This window comes from Typha angustifolia, chromosome 9, assembly GCF_048772165.1.
Source record: "Typha angustifolia cultivar Huaian chromosome 9, ASM4877216v1, whole genome shotgun sequence".
Taxonomy (NCBI): Eukaryota; Viridiplantae; Streptophyta; class Magnoliopsida; order Poales; family Typhaceae; genus Typha; species Typha angustifolia.
The window spans coordinates 5,939,633-5,947,621 of record NC_133247.1 but is presented as its reverse complement, the minus strand read 5'-3'; positions in this window follow the sequence as shown (position 1 = coordinate 5,947,621).

Here is a 7,989-nt window from a genome sequence, read left to right as displayed (position 1 = left end):
ATTATTCTTGGTTTATATATATATATATATATATATATTTTTTTTTTTAATGCTGAAATTTGTTCTAATCATTGCTAGGTTTCCATGGAGACCCATACATTCATTGGGAAACTAGAGTGATCTTACCATTTGAGAGAGCAACAATTTATTCATCTCATTGATTGAAATAATGAGGGAGTTTTGTGTCTTTGCCCTTCTATAATTCAGATTTCTACATCTAATAATTATTGAATTGTTGATCTTTATTTTGTCAGCTGAATGCTGTATATCAATGTTTGACAACTAGTTTCGTAATCTTATGTTTCATTTCAGTTAATTATTGATGATAAGAGGTTTCTTTCCTAATTAGGTTGATTATTTTGTAGCAGGTTTTTTCATTGCTAGAATTTTTTTTATTTCTGTAATCATGATCTTTCTTTCTTCTCAATTTGTTTTGTATCTGCTTTATAGAGTTTTGAGATCAGTGGACGATAGGGCTATGTATTTTATCAGAGATACCAGGGAGCTCTTTATTCTTTCCTGGTGGTTTTCTTCGTATTAGATTTCGTCTTCAACCATCTTGGAGTTCTTACACTGAAATACGTTCTGAAATCTATTAGGATCCAGATGTCATCAGATTACCTTTGCTCAATTTTTGGTGATCAGTCAGATTTCTGCAGAGCAGCTAGTTTCATGATATTTGTTCATCTGAAAAAGGAGGGAGTCATTTTGTTTTTGCGTAATGTGATATGGGTACAGCATTTAGTAATGGTTTTGCACTGAACCACTGTTTATATTTGATTAGGTGTGGAGCTGATGGTGTATTTTCTGTCTGGCTCAAAGAAATAAGATGTCTCCGGAGCATGATAATTAGGGAGTGCTATGTTAATTTGCCTTTTGTTACTCGTATGAGTGAGTTATTTTCTGATATACATTCCAAATTCTGTTAGATTGGAGATGATGGATGCTCCTCTGGGCATAGGATAAAGATCTGACTTTCCTGGGGAACGACACAGCAATCTTTGTGGATATTAAACTAAGGGAGTCGTACTTAATGGTGTTATTAGCTGCATTGTCAATACGAGCGCTGAAATTATGGTTTAAATTCTGTCAGGATTGGTGTCTGATTTGCCTCCTATCGTGGGATTTTGGTAGTCAGGATTTCCGGAGCCCCGAGCACATAGGCTAAAGATGTATTTCTGATTTCTAGGAAGAGGGAGTTCTATGTTACTTTGCATATTATTCTCGGTTTATATATATATATATAAATTTTTTTTTTTAATGCTGAAATTTGTTCTAATCACTGCTAGGTTTCCATGGAGAACCATACATTCATTGGGAAACTAGAGTGATCTTACCATTTCGGAGAGCAACAATATATTCATCTTATTGATTGAAATAATGAGGGAGTTTCGTGTCTTTGCCCTTCTATAATTCAGATTTCTGCGTCTAATAATTAATGAATTGTAGATCTTTATTTTGTCAGGTAAATGCTGTATATCAATATTCGACAACTAGTTTCTTAATCTTATGTTTCATTTCAGTTAATTATTGATGATAAGAGGTTGATATCCTAATTAGGTCGATTCTTTTGTAGCAGGTTTTATCATTGCTAGAATTTTTTTATTTCTGTAATCATGATATTTTTTTCTTCTCAATTTGGTTTGTGTCTGCTTTATAGAGTTTTGAGATCAGCGGACGACAAGTCTTTGTAATTTATCAGAGATACCAGGGAGCTCTCTATTCTTTCTATTAGATTTCATCTTCAACCATCTTGGAGTTCTTAGACTGAAATACGTGCTGAAATCTCTTAGGATCCAGATGTCGTCAGATTATCTTTGCTGAGTTTTTGGAGATCCGTCAGATTTCTGCAGAGCAGCTAGTTTCGTGATATTGTTTATCTTAATAAGGAGGGAGTTATTTTGTTTTTGCGTATTGTGATATGGGTCAACATTTAGTAATGGTTTTGCACTGAACCATTGTTATATTTGATTAGGTGTGGAGCTGATGGTGTATTTTCTGTGTGGCTCAAAGAAATAAGTTGTCTCCGGAGCATGATAATTAGGGAGTGCTATGTTAATTTGCCCTTTGTTACTTGTCTGAGTGAGTTATTTTCTGAAATACATTCCAAATTCTGTTAGATTGGATATGATGGATGCTCTTCTGTGCATAGGAGAAAGATCTGACTTTCCTGGGGAACGACACAGCAATCTTTGTGGATATTAAACTGAGGGAGACGTAGTTAATGGTGTTGTTGGCTGCATTGTAAATTCGAGCACTGAAATTATGGTTTAAATTCTGTCAGGATTGGTGTCTGATTTGCCTCCTATTGCGGGATTTTGGTAGTCAAGATTTCTGGAGCCCTGAGGACATAGGCTTAGACATATTTCTGACTGCTAGGAAGAGGGAGTTCTATGTTACTTTGCATATTATTCTTGGTTTATATATATATATATATATATATATTTTTTTTTTAATGCTGAAATTTGTTCTAATCATTGCTAGGTTTCCATGGAGACCCATACATTCATTGGGAAACTAGAGTGATCTTACCATTTGAGAGAGCAACAATTTATTCATCTCATTGATTGAAATAATGAGGGAGTTTCGTGTCTTTGCCCTTCTATAATTCAGATTTCTACATCTAATAATTATTGAATTGTTGATCTTTATTTTGTCAGCTGAATGCTGTATATCAATGTTTGACAACTAGTTTCGTAATCTTATGTTTCATTTCAGTTAATTATTGATGATAAGAGGTTTCTTTCCTAATTAGGTTGATTATTTTGTAGCAGGTTTTTTCATTGCTAGAATATTTTTTCTTTCTGTAATCGTGATCCTATTTTCTTCTCAATTTGGTTTCTGTCTGCTTCATAGAATTTTTAGATCAGAGGACGACGGGGCTTTGTACTTTATCAGAGATTCCAGGGAGTTCTTAATTCTTTCATGAAGTGGTTTTCTTCCTATTAGATTTCGTCTTCAACCATTTTGGAGTTCTTACATTGAAATACGTTCTCAAATCTACTATGGTCCAGATGCCGTCAGATTATCTTTGCTGAATTTTTGGTGATCGGTCAGATTTCTGCAGAGCGGCTAGTTTCGTGATATTTGTTTATCTGGAAAAGGAGGGAGTCATTTTGTTTTTGCGTATTGTGATATGGGTCAACATTTAGTAATGGTTTTGCACTGAACCATTGTTTATATTTGATTAGGTGTGGAGCTGATGGTGTATTTTCTGTCTGGCTCAAAGAAATAAGATGTCTCCGGAGCATGATAATTAGGGAGTGCTATGTTAATTTGCCTTTTGTTACTCGTATGAGTTAGTTATTTTCTGAAATACATTCAAAATTCTGTTAGATTGGAGATGATGGATGCTCCTCTGGTCATAGGAGAAAGATCTGACTTTCCTGGGGAACGACACAGCAATCTTTGTGGATATTAAACTGAGGGAGTTGTAGTTAATGGTGTTGTTAGCTGCATTGTAAATACGAGCGCTGAAATTATGGTTTAAATTCTGTCAGGGTTGGTGTCTGATTTGCCTCCTATCGCGGGATTTTGGTAGTTGAGATTTCTGAAGCCCCGAGCACAGCGGCTCAGACATATTTCTGATTGCTAGGAAGAGGGAGTTCTATGTTACTTTGCATATTATTCTCGGTTTTTATATATATATATATTGTTTTTTTTTAATGCTGAAATTTATTCGAATCACTGCTAGGTTTCCATGGAGACCCATACTTTCATTGGGAAACTAGAGTGGTCTTACCATTCCGGAGAGCAACAATTTATTCATCTCATTGATTGAAATAATGAGGGAGTTTTGTTTCTTTGCCCTTCTATAATTCGAATCTCTACATCTAATAATTAATGAACTGTAGATCTTTATTTTGTCAGGTGAATGCTGTATATCAATGTTCGACAACTAGTTTCTTAATCGTATGTTTCATTTCAGTTAATTATTGATGATAAGAGGTTTCTTTCCTAATTAGGTCGGTTCTTTTGTAGCAGGTTTTTTCATTGCTAGATTTTTTTTTAAATTTCTGTAATCATTCTGTAGTCATGATCTTTTTTTCTTCTCAATTTGGTTTGTGTCTGCCTTATAGAGTTTTGAGATCAGCGGACGACAGGGCTTTGTAGTTTATCAGAGATACCAGGGAGCTCTTTATTCTTTCCGGAAGTGGTTTTTTTCATATTAGATTTCGTCTTCAATCATCTTGGAGTTCTTACACTTAAATACGTTCTGAAATCTTTTAGGATGCAGATGTCGTCAGATTATCTTTGCTGAGGTTTTGGTGATCCGTCAGATTTCTGCAGAGCAGCTAGTTTCGTGATATTTGTTTATCTGAATAAGGAGGGAGTCATTTTGGTTTTGCGTATTGTGATATGGGTCAACATTTTGTAACGGTTTTGCACTGAACCATTGTTTATATTTGATTAGGTGTGGAGCTGATGGTGTATTTTCTGTGTGGCTCAAAGAAATAAGATGTCTCCGGAGCATGATAATTAGGGAGTGCTATGTTAATTTGCCTTCTGTTACCTGTTAGAGCGAGTTGTTTTCTGAAATACATTCGAAATTCTGTTAGATTGGAGATGATGGATGCTCCTCTGGGCATGGGAGAATGATCTGACTTTCCTGGGGAATGACACAGCAATCTTTGTGGATATTAAACTGAGGGAGTCGTAGTTAATGTTGCTGTTAGCTGCATTGTAATTACGAGCGCTGAATTATGGTTTAAAATCTTTCAGGATTGGTGTCTGATTTGCCTTCTATCGTGGGATTTTGGTAGTCAGGATTTCCGGACCGCCGAGCACCTAGGCTTAGACATATTTCTAATTGCTAGGAAGAGGGAGTTCTATGTTAGTTTGCATATTATTCTCAGCTTATATATATTTGTATATTTTTTTTACGTTGAGATTTGTTCTAATCACTGCTAGGTTTCCTTGGAGATCCATAATTTCACTTGGAAGCTAGAGTTATCTTACCTTTCCAGAGAGCAACAATGTATTCATCTCATTGATTGAAATAATGAGGGAGTTTCCTGTCTTTGCACTTCTATAATTCAGATTTCTACATTTAATAATTAATGAATTGTAGATCTTTATTTTGTCAGGTGAATGCTGTATATGAATGTTTGACAACTAGTTTCTTAATCTTATGATTCATTTTTGTTAATTATTGATGATAAGAGGGTTTTTTTTTCCAAATTAGGTTGTTTCTTTTGTAGCAGGTTTTTCATTGCTAGAATTTTTTTTTATTTCTGTAATCATGATCCTTTTTTCTTCTCTATTTGGTTTGTGTCTGCTTTATAGAGTTTTGAGTTCGGCAGACGAGAGGGCTTTGTACTTTATCCGAGATACCAGGGAATTCTTTCCTGATGTGGTTTTCTTCCTACTAGATTTCCTCTTCAACCATCTTGGAATTCTTACACAAATACTTTCTGAAATCTTGTGATCCAGATGTCGTCAGATAATCTTTGCTGAATTTTTGGTGATACGTCAGATTTCTGCAGAGCAGCTAGTTTTGTATATTTGTTTATCTGAAAATGGAAGGAGCCATTTTGTTTTTGCGTATTGTGATATGGGTGAACATTTAGTAATGGTTTTGCACTGAACCATTGTTTATATTTGATTAGGTGTGGCGCTGATGGTGTATTTTCTGTCAGGCTCAAAGAAATAAGATGTCCGCGGAGCATGATAATTAGGGAGTGATATGTTAATTTGCCTTTTGTTATGAGTTATTTTCTGAAATACATTCGAAATTCTGTTAGATTGGAGATATGATGGATGCTCCTCTGGTCATAGGAGAAAGATCTGACTTTCCTGGGGAACGACACAGCAATCTTTGTGGATATTAAACTGAGGGAGTTGTAGTTAATGGTGTTGTTAGCTGCATTGTAAATATGAGCAATGAAATTATGGTTTAAATTCTGTCAGGATTGGGGTCTGGTAGTCAAGATTTCCGGAGCCCGGAGCACATCGGCTTAGTCATATTTCTGATTGCTAGGAAGAGGGAGTTCTATGTTACTTTGCATATTATTTTCAGTTTATATATATATTTATATTTATTTATTTTTTGTAATGCTGAAATTTGTTCTAATCACTGCTAGGTTTCCATGGAGACCCATACTTCCATTGGGAAACTGGAGTGATCTTACCATTCCGGGGAGCAACAATTTATTCATCTCATTGATTGAAATAATGAGGGAATTTCGTGTCTATGTCCCTCTATAATTCAGATCTCTACATCTAATAATTAATGAACTATAGATATTTATTTTGTCAGGTGAATGCTGCATATCAATGGTCGACAACTGGTTTCTTTATCTTATGTTTCATTTCAGTTAATTATTGATGATAAGCAGTTTCTTTCCTAATTATGTCGATTCTTTTGTAGCAGGTTTTTTCATTGCTAGAATTTTTTATTTCTGTAATCATGATCTTTCTTTCTTCTCAATTTGTTTTGTATCTGCTTTATAGAGTTTTGAGATCAGCGGACGACGGGGCTTTGAACTTTATCAGAGATATCAGGGAGTTCTTAATTCTTTCCTGAAGTGGTTTTCTCCCTATTAGATTTTGTCTTCGACCATCTTAGAGTTCTCGCGCTCAAATATGTTCTAATCTATTAGGATCCATATATTGTTAGATTATCTTTGCTGAATTTTTGGAGATCTGTAAGATCTTTGCAGAGCAGCTAGTTTTATGATGTTTGTTTATCTGAATGAGGAGGGAGTCATTTGTTTTGCGTAATGTGATATGGGTTCACATTTAGTAATGGTTTTGCACTGAACTATTTTTGATATTTGATTTGGTGTGGAGCTGATGGTGTTTTTCTTGTCTGGGTAGAGTTTTGAGATCAGCGGACGACAGGGCTTTGTAGTTTATCAAAGATAACAGTGTGTTCTTTATTATTTCCTGAAGTGGTTTTCTTCATATTAGATTTCATATTCAACCATCTTGGAGTTCTTAGACTGAAATACGTGCTGAAATCTTTTAGGATCCAGATGTCGTCAGATTATCTTTGCTGAATTTTTGGTGATTCGTCAGATTTCTGCAGAGCAGTTAGTTTCGTGATATTTGTTCATCTGAAAAAGGAGGGAGTCATTTTGTTTTTGCGTAATGTGATATGGGTACAGCATTTAGTAATGGTTTTGCACTGAACCACTGTTTATATTTGATTAGGTGTGGAGCTGATGGTGTATTTTCTGTCTGGCTCAAAGAAATAAGATGTCTCCGGAGCATGATAATTAGGGAGTGCTATGTTAATTTGCCTTTTGTTACTTGTTAGAGTGAGTTATTTTCTGAAATACATTCGAAATTCTGTTAGATTGGAGATGATGGATGCTCCTCTGGGCATGGGAGAATGATCTGACTTTCCTGGGGAATGACACAGCAATCTTTGTGGATATTAAACTGAGGGAGTCGTAGTTAATGTTGCTGTTAGCTGCATTGTAAATACGAGCGCTGAATTATGGTTTAAAATCTTTCAGGATTGGTGTCTGATTTGCCTTCTATTGCGGGATTTTGGTAGTCAGGATTTCCGGAGCCCCGAGCACATAGGCTTAGACATATTTCTAATTGCTAGGAAGAGGGAGTTCTATGTTACTTTGCATATTATTCTCGGTTATATATATATATATATATTCTTTTTCTTTTTTACGCTGAAAAAATTTGTTCTAATCACTGCTAGGTTTCCATGGAGACCCATACATTCATTGGGAAACTACAGTGATCATACCGTTCTGGAGAGCAACAATTTATTCATCTCATTGATTGAAATAATGAGGGAGTTTCGTGTCTTTGCCCTTCTATAATTCAGATTTCTACATCTAATAATTAATAAATTGTAGATCTTTATTTTGTCAGGTGAAAGCTGTATATCAATGTTCGAGAACTAGTTTCTTAATCTTATGTTTCATTTCATTTAATTATTGATGGTAAGAGGTTTCTTTCCTAATTAGGTTGATTATTTTGTAGCAGGTTTTTTCATTGCTAGATTTTTTTTTTTATTTCTGT